We start from the raw sequence: 23,300 nt of genomic DNA, 5'->3' as shown, positions 1-23,300 counted from the left end.
GGGACATCTGAGAAGTTAAGCTGAAGAGAGGTAAACTAAAACTTTCCTTAAAATATCACAGCACCGGACACCCAGGCCTTGAGAAGCGACGAGCTAAGGGAACAGCGGGGCAGAGTGCCCAGGGACTGGCACGTGTCCACACAGACCCAGTAGCAAGGCTCCTTCAACAGCAGTCTGAACCTCGTCTAGCCAAATGCTCTCTGCCATTCTGCAGGAACATGGCAGGATGATGAGCTGTGCAGGGCTTCGACGCAGCTTTTCCCACAGCAGACTCTCCATCCCAAGAGAAGCTGCCACGGGATTGCTTTCTATCCACCCCTCTGGTTGCAGCGAGGCATGAAATTTTGCACATTGTCCTTCTCTGGGCAAGGCCACAGATCATAAAAGCACTTGGCTGCAGTGTGATATTGACTTCTCAACTATAGGAAGACTTGCCACCCATGGCCCGTGTCATCTGGTCCCCTGGGTTTGGTGGTGTTCTGGGGAACAGGGATGTCGGGAGCCGACACCATGCTAGCCTTGCTTTTGCTCTCTTTGTAGATAAATACTTTCTGCAAACACTTAGTCTTGCTGTCCTACTAGCCAGATCTATGGACATGAGAAAAGCCAAGTGGTTTTTTTGTTTGTTTTTTAAAGATTTTATCCATTTATTTGAGAGAGAGAGAGAGCATGAGAGAGGAGAAGGGCAGAGGGAGAAGCAGACTCCCCATGGAGCTGGGAGCCCGATGCGGGACTTGATCGAGGAACTCTGGGTCCATGACCCGATCCAAAGGCAGTTATTTAACCAACTGAGCCACCCAGGCACCCCAAGCCAAGTTTAAAATATGCCCAGGCTTCATTGTAATCAGGTGTGGTAAGAAAGGCGGAGACAGAAATGATGGCCAAGAAGGAAGACATTTTTACTCACAGTTCCCTGCAGCAGGGGAACTTCTATGCCACGTAGGGCCACACAGGGAAGCGCCAGGGTCAGTCAGGAGGCGGGGGGGGGGGGGGGAGTGCCTCATTGTCAGGTTCGGGGGAAGCGAAGGTAAAACGAGATCAGAAGAATCAGGATTGCCTGGTTTGGATAATTTCAGGAGGCTGAGGAATAGAGGCTGTCCTGAGTTTTCCAGCACCGGGCCATGGCGGGTAGTGGCCGGGGAGCGGCAAAGCTCTGGGACAGTCAGACAGAGCAAGGGGTGTGGGGTAAGGGTTTTGGATTGGCTGGTTTGCATAGCTCTGGGGGTGGCAGTGTCTCCTGGTAGAAAGGCCCCAAGATGTCAAAGTGTCAGAAAATACAGGAAATAAAAATATGGCTAACACACCATACTAGTAGCCGTCACCAAGCTATTGCTTAAGGACTGCTTGACTGCTCAACAATAGATAAATAAAAAAATTAGGGGTGCCTGGGTGGCTCAGTGGGTTAAAGCCTCAGCCTTCGCCTCAGGTCATGATCCCACTGTCCTGGGACCTAGCCCAGCATCGGGTTCTCTGCTCAGCAGGAAGCCTGCTTCCTTCTCTCTCTCTCTTTGCCTGCCTCTCTGCCTACTTGTGATCTCTGTCAAATAAATAAATAAAATCTTTAAAAAAAATTAAAAAGCATTGACTTGGCATCTCTGTATGTGGGAATACAGAAGTGAGTGAGATCTAGTCCTAATCTCAGGGAATTTGCAGACCAAAATTAACAAAATAGAAATGAACACTGGACACACAAAAAAATAGAAGGGGATGGTCATAAATATAAGAAGATGAAAGTAATTCTTAAAAATTTTAAGAAAAATGTAATGCATAAAAAAATGTTTTAGAAGCAGGAAAATGTATACAAAGCTTAAGTTGTCTTTGAATTATGTAAACCCAGAACTCTTTCTTTCAATTAAAACTATATTACCTATAAGTTAAAAGTTTAGAATAAAAGTGTAGAGTTTAAAATTATTGGGGATATACAGGTAAACAGGTATTAAATTCCATCATTTGCTCTCCTGATTAAAAAAGAGTATAAAAAGCCTTTTCACAGCAAAGGAAACAGTCAACAAAACTAAGAGGCAACTCATGGAATGGGAGAAGATATTTGGAGACGACATTACAGACAAAGGGCTGGTATCCAAGATCTATAAAGAAGTTCTCAAACTCAACACCCAAAAAAAGCAAAGAACTCAGTCAAGAAATGGGCAGAAGACATGAACAGACACTTATCCAAACAAGACATTCAAATGGCTAACTGACACATGAAAAAATGTTCAACATTAGTAGCCATCAGGGAAATACAAATCAAAACCACAATGAGATACCACCTTACACAAGTCAGAATGGCCAAAATTAATAGGACAGGAAACAACAAGTGTTGGCAAGGATACAGAGAAGGAACGCTTACACTGCTGGTGGGAATGTAAGCTGGTACAGACACTTGGAAAACAGTATGGAGGTTCCTCAAGACATTTAAAATAGAGCTACCTGCAACCCACAACTGCACGACTGGGTATTTACCCCAAAGATACAGATATAGTGAAAATAAGAGGTACATGCACCTCAATGTTCATAGAAGCAATGTCCACAATAGCCAAACTGTGGAAAGAGCCAAGATGCCCTTTATTGGATGAATGGATAAAGAAGATATGGTCCATATATACAATGCAATATTATGCCTGCATCGGAAAGAATGAATACCCAACTTTTGTATCAACATGGGTGGGACTGGAGGAGATTATGCTGAGTGAAATAAGTCAAGCAGAGAAAGATAATTATCATATGGTTTCACTCATATGTGGAACACAAGGAATAGCGTGGAGGACCACAGGGGAGGGGAAGGAAAACTGAATGGGAAGAAATCAGAGAGGGAGACAAACCATGAGAGGCTTTGGACTCCAGGAACAAAACTGAGGGTTACAGAGGGGAAAGGGGTCGGAGGATGGGGTGACCAGGGGATGGATATTAAGGACGGCACATGTGGTGAGGGGCACTGAGTGTTATACACAACTAATGAATTATTGAACACTACATCAAAAACCAATGATGTATTACCTGCTGGCTGACTGAACATAATAATAATAATTATTATTATTATTTATTTTTTAAAGAGCATATACTTCCCTTCCTAGCCAGTCCTAGAAATTCTTGTACCTGTGATTCCACAAGATGCGCACTGTTATCAACTCCAAAGAAATACTTGCTGAATTACTGAAGCTGAATCATTATCTTTCTCCAGGTGTGGGTATGTGAGAATCTGTCTTTCTGTATACTGTTATTCCTTTATATTTCCAAATAAATTCAGGACTGAAACCTACTAGTACAAGAAGGCCACTGCTCTAGGACCAGTAAATGTCTTCCGATGGGTGTCCCCTAAGATCCCAGCTAGGTAGCCTGCATATGATTGTCAGTGTTCAGGAAGCAGGCTGGGGAAGGGGGACCAAAGTCTAAGTTCAGTAGCACAGATTTCCATTTACGTGCCTTTTCTACCCCATCCCTCCTTACTGGACCTGATATTCTCGTATCAGAAGATTCCCTAAGTATGCATAAAATAAAACTCTGACTTCGCTGAAAGGTTGTGTAGGGCCCAGTTGCTCGAGATCCATTCTTCCAATGACTCCATCTTTATTCAGCCCTACTCCTTAACTAAGTCTTCCATGGCACAAGGTTCTGTGGGGGCACACTGGCTCATTTGCCACTGGCGTCCTCTGTTGGAAACTGGGTTACAGTTAAGTCTACTCTACTGAGAGTGGACACTTCTCTTCCATCACTTCCCTTATTCCAAAACCAGAAAAAAAAATTTTTGCATATGTCATCCATTTTTTCCTTTTCTCCTGCCTGTCCTCCTTGTCTTTGTGGATTAATGCCTTTTAAACGTTCCTTTATTGCCACTTTTGTGTGTTTGAGGAAGAGCAGAAGACGAATTCTACATGCCAATCTTCCAAGTATAATGAGAAAGTCCCAGTGCAGTCAGGTGGAGCATGCCTTCTTTTTTTTTTTTTTTTTTTTTTTTTTTGTTTATTTACAGCATAACAGTGTTCATTGTTCTGCCTTCTGATTTTTGGGTCACGCACGTGTTTCACAGTGTCTGACCCTAGGAGGTGCTCAGCGAGAACTCTCACTAAACAGGCAGCCGTGGAGGACAAATGTATACTTCCGACTACAAAGTCACATAGACCAGTTTGGCTTCATATATATTTTTCTGAGCACATATTCCATATTAGGACCACAGACTGGATATGAGGTCAAAAAACAACAACAAAAAAACCCATGACTCTTGCCTCCTGTGATCCATATAGTGGTGGAACCCCCTTGGAAAGTTTCAAAATTCCAAAGTCTGAAAAATTACAGCGTGAACAAGAGTGTACCTCACCCAGGCTCATTCCTAGGGTTGGTTTCTAGCATATGGGAGGAAGAGAGAGCTGCAGAAACCAGATTACAGTCAGACAGTTTAAAAGTTAATGGCCGATTCCTGATGGGATTGATTTTCCTTCGTAGACGCCATCTTGATTGTTTGAATCACTACACCTAGAAAATCGAGGGCAGCCGAAGACCCCAATGACAGAAGCAGATGATTAGCTGTCTTTATATCTTAGCTTGTTTTAATTTTAAGAGGGGGAAAAATGGTGCTTTATTTTGGTGTTTCAACCTAAAGGCGGAAAAATGCCACTTTAAAAGGAAATTTTCACCCAAAGGAAAAAAAAATACCCAAGTTTGGTGCCAGGTACAAAGAAGCTCTGGGAAACAGTTGAGATTTGAGGACAATTATGAGGAACGCATTATTCTAGGCTCATGACCAGAGCAGCAGGTTAAGCTAACTTAAGTAAGTGGGAATTTACCAGCTCGGTAGCTGAAAAGTTTCAGGAACCACTGGATCCAGGTGCTTAAAAGTTGTTTTCAGGAGCAAATGGCTCTGCTTTCTTCTGCACTAGCTTCCTTCCCAGACATTTTTTCTCTTTGAGGTTTACATCTGCCACTTTAGCAACACGTGGGAACAGAGAGTCTTTTCTAGCAAAAGCACCAGCCGCGAGTTTCCGATTTCCCGAGCCTGAGTCACGTTCACTCCCCTCACCCTTGATCCAAGGATGAGGCTGTCCTCCTTCACACCACTTGGACTGAGAGCGTGGTGAGGCAGTTACCCAGCGGAAATCCGAATCAGTGGTGCCAAGAAAAGAAGGGATGGCTTTTGAGCCATCAAATACGATAGCTACTAATTGCTGTAAGATAACACTGGCCGTGGAGTTTGGGCTGCGTCACCGTTTTCAAAAACTCCTTAAGTTCTTCAACAAGCCAGACCGCCTAGCACCGAGGGCTGGGTCTGAGTGCAGCTATTTTTGGATTGTTTACTGATCTTCACTGTATCAACCATTAACATCCCTCTCTTGCTAAATGGCCACCTGACCAGAAAGGTTAAGAGAAATATTCAGTGACCTCTAGAGAGAGGGTAGAATACTTATTTTTAGCTTTCTGGTATTTGATCATAAAATGCTTTCAGCCTGGAATGACTTCAATGAGATTTGTACATCTGAAGGCTGCCAAAAAGAGAAGGGGAAAAAGTCAAATATTAAAGGAAACCTTGCTCTCATCCAAAAGAGGAAGATGCCTTAAATTTCTAACGAAAATGTTAGTTCTATTTTTAACTTCCTTTTTAGGTTTCCTAAGGCTTAGGCTAAGAGGAGAAATAGGTCTGGCAGCAAAAAGCTTTAAAAACCAAAGGTTTTATACCCAGGGCTTGTTAACCCTATACTAACAAGTCCTTGATAAAGGGGAGGGGATGAGAAAGCAGGTTTTCCATGTGCAATCCGGTCCTCTTAACCTTGTACTGTCCATATATGGGTCCTAGAAAATTTCTGAAAGGGAATTTGTTCCGAGAGAGGAACGTCACTAAAAGCACATGATCTCACAAAGACAGATGTGTGGGCCATGAAAACTGTCCTTTTTGAAAAGAGCTACTAGATTAGTTTGTCACCTTAAGATAGCCACCTAAGGAGTGTTCAAGAGGCAAGTGATTCTTGGCATCAAATTTTTGTCAGGCTTCCTTGCAAACATTTTAAATCATCAGCACAACTCCTTTGAATGCATCTTCCAAGTCTTGGAATGGTACATCCATCACCAAACTCGGCTCCAGAGTCACTTGAAGTTGGCAGTTTTCCGTTTCAACTTACAGTGACTGAGCATGCAAAGCCATCCTGAGATTACAGGTCTCGTGGGGAGCCCACCTGGAGGACCCCAGAGGGCGATCTTTAGTGGCCATGATGTGTGGGACAGATGTTTCCATTTGATTCAGGTGTGATGCTCCTCAGACTAAGTCTCTCCTAGGACACTCTTCATTTGCTTCCGCATCTCTCTCCTCTTCGTTGATGAGTCTTTTGTTGACTGTCCCAGCCCCTCCTGACTGATGGCTCCCCTCCCCTCTGAACCCCAAGGGACAAACAATTCAGCCTTTAACAACATATCGTCTTACATTCCTCCCTCATTGTGTCAAGTGTGAAATTTTGTTCTCAGGGGGAATTTCTGTATGGCTGTGACAAGCATTTTCTGGTTTGATGCCTTATGGGGCAATCTCTGAGCAGATGACATGACCCTCCACCCACGGGTGTTCCCACTACATTTAGGTTTGGATGATTACTAAAGTTTAAATTCCCAGTAGTAGTATAAGGTGAGAATTATTTTGCTTATACCAACGATAATTAGACCAAAAATCACATTAAAGTGATCTCTCGGCTTAATTTAGTGTCTATTTAGTTTGAATCTTGAGTGTACAGTTTCTGTTTAAAGCAAGAACATCTTGTCCCTCATCTGTGCTACACTTAATGGCCAAGTGATTTTTATGTACATTCTAGTAATTCTTTGAACATTAGGTACTTTCACATGGGAATTCAGCACTCTGCAATAAACACGGGGGACAGTCTTGCTCAGTGAGGAACACCAATGCCACAAAAGAAAGGCTGTAGTTTTAGAAACTGTCATTTTTGCTCACAGAGTAAAATGTGACCTTGTATAAATCATTTCCCAATCTCCAGCCAAAGAGAGAGGTCACGCTCTAAGTCCACCCCACAGCACAGGCTAGAGACCAAATTAAAAGTCCAACCCCGTAACTTTCCTCTTCTGACTCTCCCTGGTTCCAACAAACCCTCTTAAATCAACTGCTCTCTTTTCTCAATAGAGTCCTTGGGTACAGAGGAGAAAAAGGGATTGGTATGGAAAAAATAACTTAGTACATAATTTTTTAAGAAGAAATTGAAAAATAAACAACTCCCCAAAATATTTCATTGTAACAAAATGTGGCAAAGGGCAGTTAGGACAAAAATCTTATATTTATACAGAAAGCACAGCTGTTTCCCTGGAAACAGGTGGAGCAGTTATGCAAATGATACAAGTTGGTAGAAAACTGACCCAGAGAATAAATGAAAGAGACAAAAGTGGCTAATGAGTATACGCATATGTTCCGTGGTGATCAGCGATAAGAACAAGTTTGCAATTGCGCTACTAGGTATCTACCCCAAAGACAGAGATGTAGTGAAAAGAAGGGGTATATGTACCCCAACGTTCATAGCAGCAATGGCCACAATAGCCAAACTGTGGAAGGAGCTGAGAAGCCCTCGAACAGATGAATGGATAAAGAAGGTGTGGTCCATATATACAATGGAGTATTACTCGGCCATCAGAAAGGATGAATACCCAATTTTTGCATCAACATGAATGGGACTGGAGGCGATTAAGTTACATGAAGTTACGTCAAGCAGAGAAAGACAATTATCATATGGTTTCACTTGTTTGTAAAACATAAGCGATAGCACAAAGGACCACAAGGGAAGGGAGGGAAATCCAAAGGGGGAGAAATCAGAGAGAGAGAGGAACCATGAGAGACTATGGACCCTGAGAAACCATCTGGGGGTTTCAGAGAAGAAGAGTGTGAGAGGAGGGGATAACAGGGTGATGGTTACTGAGGAGGGCACGTGCTGTAGTGAGCACTGGGTGTTATACATAACTAATGAATCACTGAACACTGCATCAAAAACTGATGTACTATACAGTGTACAGTGTACAAAAAAATGATGTACTGTACAGTGGCTAACTGAACATCATAATAATAATAAAGAACGAGAAGTCTGAAAACTGCATAATGTGATAATTGTGGTATCTGGAGGGAGGTGAGGGTCATGCTGCTGTGGAATGTGGATACTTTGTTCTTGTGTCTGCCTCTCCCTGGAGTGGGGGGGGGAGGAGGAGGGGAGGGCGAAGGGGGAAGGGCCCAGTGCTTCTGGTACAGTGAAGGGGCCCAGGGAAGTTTACACAGTTAGTCCTGCAGCCACCATTCTGTTCCTTTTTGTTCTATTCCTCTGCACCACACCACATTTCCTCGGCATGGGTCAGTCAGCATGTCGTTTTTCTCCTCCCTCACCGACTGCTCCTGTCTCCTAAGAGAATGCGGCACTTTCTCATCAAATAAAGCACCAGTGTCCTGAGGGGAGCAGACTGATACTTGCAGTCAAGTCTTGAAACCAAAAAAGAAAAGCCATTTGATTACTACTCATGTCAAATCTCTTACTGGACTGATTTCTCTATGAAGAAAGAGACATTTTCCAAGCTGAATGCAAAATGAAATAAGGGAGGATAAATAATTCAAATTATTTCAGGGAATCACATTGCGATATATATTATATATAATATTGAGCTACATGTTATATAATATATATTATATATAATAATATACATGATACATATTATAATGATATGTACAAATATAGACACATTATTAAATTAACCTAGATTCAAATGTCAGCTCTCCTGCTTACTAATGGTGTTACCTGGGGCAAGTTATTGACCTGCTCTTTTACTTACTTTTGTAAGGACACTGATATATAAAATAATACATCTAAAAAGTTAATATTGACTGAGTGCCAACTACATTGTAAGAACTCAATAAATGCTAGTAGTTGCTATGATAGTTGTTTTGACCCAAATGGATTCATATCCATATATGCCTCAGAACCAAAACTGTCATTTAGCGTACAGTGCTCCTCTCTGGCACAGGAGAAATGGGACTAAAATCCAGGTCTCTTTCCTACCAGTCTATATTCTTTCCACTATTCCAGACAGGCTCTGGAATATTTACATTTGAATATGGGAATGTCCATCGTTCTACAAACTCACTATAAACCCAATAATAACATTTAAATCGAGTGTGTTTTGGACCTTGGAGGAATTTGAAAATTGTGTTCAATTTCCTGATTCTCCATCTTGAAACCCATCTAAGGCAGTAATAGACAGCAGAGCTGAGCTGCCATCTTTCTAGGGCTCCCTGCTGAGATAGACACATGGTCCAGCGCCAGAGGCCAACAGAGCAAATGATTAGACTGAGTGCTCTTTCCAGTGCCCACGAATCAAGAAGTGAAATTTGTGAATGTACCTGAATGCCCAGGACATCCCCTGTCCTATGAGAAGTCATGACCATCTGCTGACTGTCTTCTAGGTACCAGGTGCTGAGTGCATGGAGGATACGGATTGAAAGGAGACATTATTCTTGTTCGCCAGATGCTTACAGCTTCTGGTAAGAACCCCATCTCTGCCCACTGAGGATAAAATGTCAGGTAAAATAAATTTCATGAAGAACAACACAGTGCTAGCAAAATCCGCAGGTATACGAATGATAAATGGCGGTTGGTGCAGGGATGGGGACGGGATGAGGGAGGATATGGATGAGACAGCTCTCTATCCTAGAATCCTGGGAGCGGAGAATCTAGAGCCATTCTCCATCTGTTCTGAGAGAGAGAGGGGGGGGGGAAGGGGAGAAACCAGATGGTGTCATCAGGATAAAAAGACGGCACAAAACAGTCAATGACAGCTGCACCTTGAACACGTACCGATTCGTTAGTTCACAAAATACACCCACACCAGCAACTCAGTCATCAGGATTTATTCACACTCGGGGATAATGAAGACTTCAGTTCATCCTAACTCGCCGTCTAACTCTAGGGTGAATTTGGTTCTCTCTCCAAAGAAAGCCGTGCTAATGGATTAATTCAAAGAAGTAAGCTCTTCTTTAATGGGTTTTTCTTTAGCAACCTATCATTTCCAGGGTTTTAGAAAATAACTCACCAAGGAACAAAATTAAGCTTTTCAGGTCTGTTGACTTAAAGAAAAGACGACATTTGTGAGAAATAATTTCCAGAGCAGATTACTATAAAATGAAAATTTAATACGTCTGCGTCTGTGAAATCTCCCGAGATAAATTTGTAAGACTGCCTGTGACTTTCACTATTTTATTCTTTCAGTAATTGTCCAGATGGCACAACCCACTGAGTGTTGACATTATAATAACACAGAGATTAGTGAAGAACGTAAAAATGTGATTTACTTAAGGAAGAACACCAACATCAGTACATAATAATCTATGATAAGATATGAAAAGAGCTACTCACAAAACTCTGTGTCCCAAGATTTCACTCTGATATACATAGTTATTTGTTGTGAGGAGTAAAAGATAGGACACAGTAAAGAATATTGAGTATTGATGTTATATGCAAACAATGAATCAGGGAACACTACATCAAAAGCTAATGATGTACTCTATGGTGACTAACATAACATCATTAAAAAAAAAGTATTGAGAGCTATAAGGCACCTTGAGAATGTGAAGAATGATTATTATTTGATGAAACTAACAGGACTTAAACTAATAGCTTTTAAGCACATACTTGGAAAATCTTGGATCAGAAGCTACAGAGCTTCCCAATATAGGTAATTCCTTGGTCTTGCAATAGCTCAGCTACCTAGCAGGGAAGGGAATTCCAAATCTAGGCCTAAACCAAGCTTCTAGAAGGGATACTAAAAATCATCATAATAAAATAACTATAATAATGTCTCCATTTATTATTGTTCATTTTCTACATATCACATGCGGAAATAATGAGTTTCCCAGTAACATCAACATCCAAAAAAAAAAAAAAAAAGGTTAAATAGCCCTTCTTTTTTTCTTGTTATCTCTTGGGCATGTACAATGCCTAGTTACCTAATCCTTTTCTAACTATTTTTAACACAGGACCAATAGCAAGTTCTATCTTGTAATTACTGAGGCCATACAAATTTTTCATATCTTTCATGTAAAAGGTGCCTTTTAAGGGACGCCCTTGTACTGACTCTTTTCAAACTCTGCTGTTGACTTTGGATGTTGGATTAATGGCGTGAAATGGTCCAAATTCTCAGAAGCTCATACTCATTTGGTTTTGAATGTGGGTAGCACAGTTTTCATCTTCTTCCAATTTCCTTCCCCTTTTTTTATATTAAGCACCTTAATCAAAACTGTATCTGGTCTCCTTCATCAAAGGAGCACAGTGGAGCAGTGACTTTAGGAGACCAGACTATTGGTGGCCCTCTGGTCCTTGCATGGATCTCAACTGTAGTACTGAGCCTGTCTTCCTAAAAAGACAGATTTTGTGTTACTTTTTAAAAGGGTATTACTTTCGGTGTGGCTAAAGCTTATCGGTATTGATAATTTTCATTCCTGGTGATAATGATATGATAATTCATATATCCTGGCATTCTCATCTTCAAATTTCTTTTTTGGCTCAAATTTTCACTTTTTAGTACAATTTGGCATCATCTGTAAATCTGAAGAATCTAGATGCCTATAAAGATAACATTTAAATGCTAAGATAAAATTCAGCACCAGCTGGGATTCTCCAGACCTCCAGAACATTGTTTGTTCATGACCATACTAAGTTTTCTTCCTTTTCTATTATCCCTTAACCAGGCCAAAATAGTCCCAACATTGCCATGCATAGTCTCTCTCTCTCTCTCTCTCTTTTTTTTTTTTTGGTAGAAATGTAGTGATAATTTTTGGAAACTCAAAATAAAGTATTTTGCTCTTTCATGACATCTTAAAAAAAGTTACAATATCAGTGAGGCTCAATATTTCCTGGTAGAATCTTGGTGACACGTTTGCCCATTCAGTCGGTACTTAACTAGGAATCCTGTCAGATTCCTAGGGAGGCACAGGAGAACTAGTGGTGCTCCTTAAGAATAGAAATCCAGTAATCTGTAGGCACAAGGGTATCTTTCCAGTAAATTACTCATTTTGGCCCACTGCTAATGATTTACTCTTGAGGTCTGTTCAGAATCTTAAGTAAAGAAATCCCTCTCCAGAGATGTATTTACATGCTGTTGGTCATACAGCAATAAAATGTTAGAAAGAGGTTCTTGTCTAGGGAGGACATCATAGGGAAAAGCTATGGTATTCTGAGTAAAAGATAAGGCAACAAAACTATTCTAGACAACCAACATGGCTGGCAGTCAGAGAGAAGTCTTCTGTGTGGACTTGGACAGACACACTTTTATATTCGGACAGAGTTTTCCTACCTGGAATGGAGTTATTTGGAGGACAAACTCAACTCCAATCACAATAATATTCACTTAAAATATAAAATAACAAAATCATATGTTCAGAAGGCCCTACAGGGAAGCAGGGAACCACTACCTTCCTGTTACCTGGAATGAGAAAGAGGTCCTGGTCCTAGTTGATACATCTATCCAAAAAGCTAAAGCCAAAATCAAAGCATTGGACATTCCTCAATTTGTAATGTTTCTTCTAGCATTCTGGTGAAAATAAGTAAAAGCTTGCATTTCATGTTGGTCGTATTAAATTGGTCCACTCATATTATAAAAGAAATCATTTCTCTACAAATATAGCAAAAGCCCAATAAAGGTCTAACCTTATCACTTCCCAGTAGTACGGAGTTTCCAGAAAAATAATTATCTAGAACCTATGCCAGAGAGTCCAAGTGGCTGAGATTAGATTCTTTACTATTTCTAATCACATATGGGTGCTATTTTATAATAAGGAATGAGTGACCACCAAGAGGGGGTGAAGAAGCTTTCACGGCAAAGATAATTTAAATGCCTTGCGGATGACGTGACAGCTCGGCCTCTCCTCTTGTTCCCCAGCTTGGCTGACTACATAGTTACTATGTGCTAGCGACTTCGTCACTTGATCAGAGAGGTGTGGCGAGAAGATGACAAAGAAAGGATGGGCTTCTTGCAAACGTTCATGTTCAGATTTGCAGATCTGGTTAACATTTCTTGTTTTCTCCAAGCACTTGTTGCTGTTGTTGTTTTTCAGAACAAAACTTTGAGAACTGCCAATATTTTTAGAGTACATTTTTCTTTTTTATTTACTGTGCATAAATTTCCCCTCTGCATTCTCCACTTTTCTTTGGGGGTATCATAAAAACAAGATATGACAAGTATAATTTCTGCCAACATACTTTAGAATTATTGTCAAAATCAATCTCTTTCTGAATTTCTGTATATCCCATGATAGCCATTCTAATGGGAGATTAAAAAAATATATATTTCACAGTAAGCTGTCAGTTTCAGAAGGGAGCACCTTAGACATTTAGAAGCATCTTAGAATTACCTAGCTAGCCTTACGGGCTCCACAGAAAAATATTTGAGATGACTCATCCTTACTGTCTTTAAAATGACTCTAAATATAAACAGGGTTGGGTTAAGTCATATAAATCATTTTGAAAGTTTCTCTCAAAAACATTTAGATGCAAAATAGGTACTTACTAAAACTTGCATTGGCCTAGTGCATATATGATCAAGCTTGCTCTTTTCTCTTCTTACCTCTGCAACTATCCACATGGGAAGTTTGAACCTGCACAGGCTGGGCCTCCATGACACTAGTAAATATGCATAGGACCCTTAGAGGAATAAAGGAAAAAAGGCAGGACATATTTAATTATTACATTTACAGGCAACTTGATCTTTTTACTTATTCATTTATTTTTGAGAGAGCATGCACGACTAGGGTGGGAGGATGCGGGAGAAAAGAGGAAGAGAGAGAATCTGAAACAGACTCCATGCTGAGTATAGAGTCCAACACGGGGCTTGATCTCACCACCCTGAGATCGTGACCTGAGCCCAAATCAAGAGTCAGATGCTCAGCTGACAGAGCCACCCAGATGCCCCAAAGGCAACTTGATGTTTAAGCACACATATACTACCCAGTTTCCATATACGTGACTAAGGCATCACAGAGAACTGTGTACATTATTAGATAATCAAATTAATAATAAAATATAAGTGGTTCCACATTCAGTGATTATAAAATATCACAGTTTCCATTTCTATGCAATTGGAGTGACTCAACATGTCACTTCCGTTGAGATCAAGCATGTCGAGTAGGGCAGAGATGGGGGAAAAAACAAAAAATGGTGAGAATGAACTCCAGAGAATTAAAATACTTTTCTGAGCCTTAAGGCTTGAGACCGACAGAATAATATTCAGTCTTGGAAAAGAAGGAAATCTTGACTTTTTGTCACAACAGGCATGGACCTGGAGAACATTATGCTAAGTGAGATAAGCCAGACACAAAAGAACAGATACGGGACGTCATGAATGTGAGGAGTCTAACCTGGCCAAACCAGACGCAGAGAGTAGAACAGGGCTTGTCAGGGACTGGGGAAAGGGGAAGTGGAGAGGTACTCATCAAAGGGTACAAAGTTTCAGTTACACAAGATGAGTAAATCCTGGAGATCACAGTTCCTAAACACAATAATACTGGGTACTTCAAAATCTGTTAAGAGGGTAGCTCTCATATTAAATGTTCTCATCACCCCCCAAATGAATAAATGGATAAATAAGACAGGAGGAAACTTTGGGGGGGGGTGATGGATATGTTTATGGCACAGATAGTGCTGATGGTTTCACTGGTTTATACTTATCTCCAAAGTCATCAAGTTGTCTACATTGAATATGTATAGCTTTCCAATGTTACTAATACCTACATACATAAAGCAGCTTAAAACGCAAAAAAGACCCGAGGCCAGCCAAAGCCACACAACATAAGGACTATTAGACAACCTTTCTGACCACAAACTTTGGTCTTGCCAATCGGTGGTGAGTCATTTATATGAGAACACATTAAAAGTGACCGATTCAGATGAGGGATGGAATTAAGTGGCAAAAGAAGGATAGCAACGAGATTCAACCCCATAATTATCAACATGCTTACGATGGAGAGCTTTCTCAAGCTAATAAAAGACAAAAGATAGAAATATACAAAATGTAGAAATGGCTGAGCAGAACTCCCTCTCATTTCTACCATATTCTCCTCCATACACAGTGCTTGATGATTTAGAATAGGCAGCAACATTTTTGGGTCCTGAGAATTTGTTCAGTAAGTTCAATCTTCAAATATGTTAAATAACCTGATTTCATGGGAATATTTTTATTTGATGGCTGCCAACAGGCAGTCCTGCAGACTTTTCTGATCTCAGTGGACTGCTTCATGGGCATAGTCCAATTCAGGTTTAATGAAAACCTACACCACTTAACAAAAAATTGAGAAGAGAATGCTGGTTTATTTCTTGCTACAGAAAATAACATTGGAAACCCAGTAATTTCACAGTTAACTGACTGAAGGAAATGCAGCTCATTGAATAGGCAAAGGCTTATTTATTTTATCACGATCTAGAATAATTGAAATCTAGATGGTGGTGGGTATTTCTAGAGATATGACCTGAGGTTTGGCCAAGTGTTGGTTTTAAGCTTATCTGTCATAAACACATTGATGGCCTCATCCCACAATCTTCCATGGTGCATAGATTATGACCCATTTTGAATAAAGCAGATTAACGGGGGAGTTTAGACTTCGTGTGCTGATTGATTCTCAAAGAAAACCACTGGAGTCTTTATCCCCTTAGAGTCAGATCTCCAGACATAGAATAGTGTGATGTCCAGTCACTTAAATGAGGACTTTATGGCTCACCTTGAACCCATCTCCCTTGCTGCCCCAAGTGAACTGAGGCAACAATCCTGCAGGCCAGGAATTAAAGAGCAAGCATATATGAGCCACATATTCTGTGCAGCCCTAAATGCTTCTGCTCCGCAGACGTCCATCTCTGGTCCTCTGATTTTCTCTTTCCACGCAAAACTCCAGAAGAGATCTCATCTACCCTGCTTCTCGCCAACAATCCACCCAGACTAGATCTCATCTACTTGTCGTATTACCAAATACCCACGAATTCCAGATATAGATATATCTTCAACAGCTGGACATTTCATGGGGTTGTTCTGTGAGGATCTGAAACTCAAGGTGTTCAAAACTTATCATCACTTCTCCATCACCTCCACGAAAATAGAGAGAAAGAAAATTCCTGGGTTTCCCAGTTCATCTGTAGAAGGTATCATTGTGCATTCATTGTCAGGTCTTAAATATGGGTGTCTTTGCGGGCAGTGGCTTCTGTATTAACCAATCTGGCCTCTCGCTAATCCCTCCCCCCACCAGCCCCCATCTTGAATCCTGGTACTGAACTAATGAAGTCCCTTCTAAGCCCTCACAATTTCTTATGCATCTGATTTTTTTTTTTTTCCCAATTCCACTGGCCCTGTGGTCAGGTTGTTTTAACCTTTGCTCCAGACCACAGCCCCAGCTCCCACCCTCGTCTCCCTTCTCTACAAACAGATATTTACTCCCTACATTTTCCCCGGAGAAACCACCATGAAAAAAATTCGGTGATCCCATTTCCCTGCTTAAAAATCACTAAATGCCCCTGATTCTTTACAGGATGAAGTTGGATCCCTCAAGATTCTTACTATTGCTTTCAGTTCTGATTTCTCCTCTGGACCCCACATACCTCCCCCTGGGTCAAGGTCACTGCAATCTGGGAAGTTCTCTGAGCTTACACGACCCTTCCACACCTTGAATTTCCGAACGACTGCTCCTCTTTGGTCTGGCTAACTCTGATTCATTCTTCACAATGAATCTCAGATGTCATCTTCTCCAAGAAATGCCTCTGACCACAAGCGCATGGGTTAGGCGTCACACAATCCTCAGCACTGGGCGCGTATCCTGTCGCAAAAATGATTTCACCTTGTTGTCTCCTCACTGGAGAGTGGCCTCCTCAAGGGCAGAAACAACGCCTTACGTCTCCGTATCTCCAGGCCTGGCAAAATGTCCGCAACACAAGAGGCTCCTGAGGCCTGTGTAATACGTGATTAATGAATAGAAATCAAAGGCCCTGAGATACGGCCAGCTCTAGAGACCCACCCCAAAACACCATGGAATTCGTGCCAGGTTCCTGTTCTTGTGATTTCTGTTATAAATCAAGATAATACCATTAGACTCCAGAGACAAAATTTTATACAACTGAGAGGCTAAAAACACTGAGAAAAGTTTTTTTTTTTTAAATCCAAATAATCCCCGTGTGCTGATGAAGCCACACAATAGTGTAACTCCCCTCACCATCCATATGAATGCAAATATTTCCTCTAAAATTATAATTATTAGTTACCCACTTAACAAATATTTAAAGAACATCTCCTACGTTAGATGTTCTTGTTTTATTAGACTCTAAAACTCTATTGTGAATCAACCAAAAAATCTACATAATAATATTTAATATTATTATTATTGATATTATATATTATTGATAATATTATTATTGCATATTATTAATATGCAAATAACATTCAATATTATAATAATGTATGTTCCAGAAATAAAGCACCAAAAAAAAAACAAACCCTATTTCAACATCTTGATCTTAAGCACCTGCAAAACTGTTGTCAGTTTTAAATCATTCAGATGTGCACGTAGCCACGGCAAATGGTTAATAGTAAATACTATCAAGATGGACCAAATGGCATGAAAAATGTAAAATTAATCATTTCCTCTTATACACAGGCTCGTGCTCCATCTGGATTTGGATCTATATTCTGCTTTGTGGCTGATGTGAGTGTCATAGTTTGCCTCACCGAAGATTTTCAGGCAAGAGATGAATAAACACTGTAAGTTACAGGATATGAATTCTAGGACAATAGTTACTCACAGGAATAAGGCTTATGAGATTCACTCAGAGAAAATCCTCAGCAAAAATCTACAAATATTATATTTTTAGCTTCATAGTTATTATTCCGATTTGAAGACACAATTGTATAAAAATTGCATGAGCACTTTTATGAGGCTTCTTTTGCAATAATATTTGAGCTTCATCTTTCATATTGTGATGGAGAGCTTCGGGTCAAAGGCAAGATGTAGCCCCAGCTGAACGGTGAGGATTCTGGGCAGAACAGCTCCTAAGTATACAGACGCTTCTCAGATACTTCTGGATTCTTATCTACCTTCAAAACATGACTCGAAGCAACTTACAGTATTAATCCCTCCCATTCTTTCTGTTTCACACACACAGATAGACCCCAGATGACAACAACAGTGATCTTTTATCTTTTGTCTTTTACAGACAAAAAAAAAAAACAATTTGAAGAAAAAAGAAAGTCATACATCAGTGAGGAGTCAAGTGAGAAAGTACCAATAAAATGTTCAATGTAGGGGTGCCTGGGTGGCTCAGTGGGTTAAAGCCTCTGCCTTCGGCTCAGGTCATGATCTCAGGGTCCTGGGATCAAGCCCCACATCGGGCTCTCTGCTCAGCAGGGAGCCTGCTTCCTCCTCTCTCTGTGCCTGCCTCTCTGCCTACTTGTGATCTCTTTCTGTCAAATAAATAAATAAAATCTTAAAAAAAAAAAGTTCAATTTAGCAAATGAGCTTCCTAGAAACTAGAGGAAATAGGAAAAGGAAAATATGGGTTACACATTTCTTACTGTTTTAAAAAATGGAGAAAGTCAGGTTTATCTTCAAAGACAAAATTTTCTGAATATTTATCATTTAACAAATATACAGGACATATGGGTCCTCTCCTAAGCAACTTAATGAACTTGATGTAAATATGCCCTTGATTTATATTTTGCAAAAGTTAATGAAGTAGTATGTAAATAATCATTTCTCTGCCTACTCTAAAGTCTTCTTCATCATTATACCCAAACCTCATAAAGATATTTCTTTTGGCAATTAAGGACATGTAATTAAGGTTCTTGGTTGAAGATCCAATTACAAAGTGAAGGCATTTAAGCAGTTTTGCTCCCACTTCTCCCTCAGTTTTAAAGATTCCATTTATTTATTTGACAGAGACACAGTGAGAGAGGGAACACAGAAGGGAGAGTGGGGAAGGGAGAAGCAGGCTTCCCGCAGAGTAGGGAGCCCAATGTGGGGCTCAATCCCACGACCCTAGGACCATGATCTGAGCCAAAGACAGACGGTTAACGACTGAGTCACCCAGGCGCCCCCCACAACTGACTTTTTTAACCGTTGTGAAGAGAACTCACCTGAGCTGATTGTACTTAGTTGAACCTTGAACACCAACACATAGACAATGTGTCTATTTCCCGCTAATATTAGAACATTAGCCCGCAAAACCCGGTAGCAGAGATAAAACAGTGGGTATTTGATCACTGTTTCACCCGAAATAAAAATCCTTAAGAAAAATAGTTACCGGGTCTCCGGACTAGAAGACGCCAATCCCATCTGTACCTAGATTTTCAGCTTGGAAATGCTGATTGCCTGGATACATTTCAGCCCTAGATACCCGCAGGGAGGGTTCGGAAACTTGCATTCCTAAGAACCTCCCCACGGAATCTGCTCCAGATGCAGGAAAAGTCTGAAACAGGAAAGGGAAGTGAAGAACAGAGCAAAACGAAAGGTAGAGGTTTTAAGGTGTGTGTGTGTGTGTATGTGTGTGTGTGTGTGTGCTGGGGTGCGGGAGGGGCTGTGCAGTCCCACCGGAAGTGTGTGAGGTCCCAGCACTGTGTCCCAGAAGGCTGGGACAAGGGCTGCAAAGCCACCGGACACCCAGGACTTTCTGCCTCATCTCCTCCTCTTATGTCCTCCTGTGGTCCACTGTTCTCAAGCGTCAGACAGGTCCGCTTCGCTTCTCTCCGCACCGGCCCATTATCCAGTGCCCAACTTTGCATCATCTCAGTGCCAGACACGCACACACGGAACTGAAGTTTGGGAGACACAATAGAAAGAATCCCGGGAAAGAGAACTGACAGGCCAGGCTCTGGTCGGCCCTTACCCCTGAGCTCAACCCCCTAAACAGGACGGGTCCGGCCGCACACCACCGTCAGAACCGCCTGTGCTACTCCTGCAGGTGAGAAAGCAATCTGGGGGAGAAACAGTGTGATCACTCCACCCAAAGTTATCTCCCACCCCACAGTTCAAGGATTAACATGGAGGATTCATTCAAAGACTTTCCCCCTGATCTTGGCACTACAGAAACCAGGAGGCCAAAATTAAAAGTTCTAAGACTTAAATAATTAAAAAAAAAAAAAAAAAAAAAAGGCTTGAATGTTTAGTTGGAGGAAATGCGTTTATCAGGACGGGATAAAGTAAAGAAATGAAAACCCAAAAGCTCAAATCACATCTATATTATCTGTGTCATAAGATTCTTTGATGGGATGGGGGTCTGGATCTCCGATGTCGTGAGAGGGTAGGACAGCATGATCACTTTCTCATCATAGCTGTTCTCACCAGAGGCAGGTGGGGGCCTTTCTTGGCCACCGTGACATATACGTCACACACAGGTCCTGCCAGGCGTCGCTGGACAGTGCCCATCCCTCCACAACCTGAGATGCTGAGCAGGTTCTTGGGTGGGGAGTAAAGGAACCATATTCTTCTTCCAAATCCCTTCTCCTTCCCCCAAGCAAAACAAACACAAGAGAAAGAAAACAAAAACAAAACAAAACAAAAAAACATTTAATGGACTGTGATAGGCTTGACTGAGGCCAGATTGCAGAAAATTTAAAAAAGAAAGAAAGAAAGAAACAAATAATAATAATCAGGGCCCTTGAAAGCCCTAGAAAGATTCACACAAGCAAGGTGGCCACTGCACCCAGTGCCCTGGGTAAAGCACGGGTGTGGACCCGGAGCCCCAGCCTGCCCTGGGACCCTACTCTTGCGCGCCAGTGTTCAAACGGAGGTTCTGATGTGGTGGGTTTGGGTGGGCTCACCAATTATGTTTCTAAGTAAATTTCCAGGTAAGGCTGGCGCTACTGGTCCCTGGGCCATGTTTGAGCACCCAGGCTTTAGGGAGCATCAGTGGGAGACCTGAGAGAACCGGATTCACAGTCCCAGAGACGCCCACCACCCTCCTCTCACACATGACGTCACTCATTCACCACTATCGGTTTCTGGTTCTGCTAAGGGTCAGGACATCCCCAGAGGCTTTACTTCTCTAGGAGGTCTGCAGTAGACCATAAGGCAAGCCTGGAGGGAGGAGGGAGAGGCAGACAGGCGGGAGAGCAAGCAGCAGGTGGCGAGGGGAACCAAAAGAACACGGGGTTCATCCCTCATCCCTGTAAGAAGTATCCGGGGAAGAAAATTACCATCAAAGACTAAAAAGTGCTAGTGAAGTAGACAGGGCTTCAGACATTATAATGCGGGGCTATCGCGACAAAGAGGTTGGTAAATACTAGACGTTAATACTATTATGTCAATTAAATCTGCAGCAAAACAGATCATCAAACCGGGAGGCAGAGCTCAGGAAAAGTCTCTAGGAAACACAGAATGATAATTAGAAACATGACATTAATATGAAAATGTCATTGATACTGTCCTTACGTAAGAACTACCTTGTTTCATGCCAATGAACGTGAAAACAAGCCCCCTGGTTCCTTCTCGATCTATACGTCCCATCTTACTTTTTAGTTAAGGTCTTAATTCTGTCTGTCGAACGTTCTTCCAGGAGGATGCTACATCGGAGCCGTATGAAATTTTATGGAACCGTAGGGGAATGGTAGAGTGAGGTATTTATTGCTCCTTGAAGAACTCAACCAAAAATTTTAGATTCACCGTGAAAACAGGTAACTCAAACCTGCAGCCCCATTTAATCTGAGGGCTAAACTTTTCTTGTGCGGCCATTTGTGTCTAAGGATCTCGTCATCAAACTCTCCTCAACTGCCGTGCCCTCACACAGGCCATGCACGGGGGACCTGGCCATAGTTCCTGGGGCGGAGGGCTGGGTAACTCTTATCTGGGTAACACTTATCTGCCTGGATTCTGACTGCATTTCAGTGCGCAACCTCTGCACGAGGGTACTGAAGGAGGTCAGTTCTCTCACTGGTCATCAAAGTATGAGTAATGTTCATGTTTGGGTTTAGTACAAAGTTAACTCTGTAAGTCACTGACTCCAAGGCACTTTTACGACCTTCTAGGGGATAAAGGACAGGATACAAAAATATAAGCCAAAGTAGAGCATAATAACTGCTATGAGTGAAGCAAATAACAAGGTTTTGTTTTTTGTTTTTGAGAGCACAGACAATGAAGACTTGGGATAGTTTTCTCCAAAGAGCTCTAAGAACTAGCTTCTAAAGAATGGACAGAATTTCATCTTGAAATGACCCAGAAGTCAGGAAGTGAGTCAGTGAGAAGGCAGGAGATGGTGTAAGGCCCCGGAAGCGAGATGACAAAGGCCATCATCAGAGGAGAGCAAGAAACTGGAAAAAAGTGGGCATGAAAGGCAGTGGCAGGAAACAGAGGATGTAATTTGTGAGACCACATGTCTCGTCTGGTCCCTGTTCTCTCTCCCCTTCATCAAAGAGCAACGCAGCCCCCAAACCCCAACAACGGGGCCTGCCTGTTTGTATTCTGGTCCCATTACCCTCTCACCAAGGCAGAGGGCCTGCTGACCATCAGTCTTCTTTCAACTCTTGTTCACGAGGAAGCACAATGGAACCCTTGGACAGGAACCCCCACGGAATCCTGGCTCAGGAACCCTACGGAACCCTGGCTCAGAAACCCCACGGAGCAAATCCTCCACGGGCTCAGCCCAGCATCCTTCCCCTGCTGACTCTCCGTGAAGGCTCTGGTCTGTCTGATTCTGCTGCTTCTCCGTGCCATGCTAGGCCAGGCCCTGCACGCCTAAGTCCCACAGCTTGGGCATCCCCGGTCTCCTGGAGCTGGAGCACAGATTTCTAACTTGCCACCACCATTTTCTCCAGTCACTTCCAATCAAACCGCGGGGATTCCCTATTTCTGCTAAGGACTCCTTAGTCTCACAGTCACCCAATTAAAAAACAAAACCAAACTCCACTGGATTATGTCCTCGTACAGGCTATATGCCAGTTATTTAACAGACGCTCCTGTTTCCCCCTATCCCTTCGCTCCCTGGATATCAGAATGTTGGCACCCAAACTCTTCTGACACGCACCCTGGATACCGTGGTGACAACAGCCCTCACTGAACACCATTTTGCTCTGAGCACCTTCATCATAACGTGCTCTGTGAGAGCGGGGAGACTCTCCATATTCTCGTATTTTCCATATTCTCGTATTCTCCACATACATCAGAACTAGGTTCTTGGGTTGACTTCAAAGACCCTCATCGTCTGACCGCAGACCATCTGTTCCAGCCTCTTTGCACATTTCTCTCTCTACACATCCTCACCCCGGTCACCCCGATGTGCACTCACAGCTGGAGGTCTTGAAGCTGACTGGACTCCTCACTTACCAAACTTCAG

The 23,300-nt window shown here is 42.0% G+C and overlaps 1 protein-coding gene across 3 annotated transcripts in view; it reads right to left on the bottom strand.

Annotated features, from left to right (window-relative positions):
- The window catches only part of RGS7 (regulator of G protein signaling 7), a 509,940-nt gene that overhangs the window by 253,021 nt on the left and 233,619 nt on the right, over nucleotides 1–23,300 (bottom strand). The gene's annotated exons all lie outside the window — the stretch shown is intronic.

This window comes from Meles meles, chromosome 17 (assembly GCF_922984935.1).
Source record: "Meles meles chromosome 17, mMelMel3.1 paternal haplotype, whole genome shotgun sequence".
In the NCBI taxonomy this organism is placed as follows: Eukaryota; Metazoa; Chordata; class Mammalia; order Carnivora; family Mustelidae; genus Meles; species Meles meles.
This window is presented reverse-complemented; position numbering and strand designations above follow the sequence as displayed.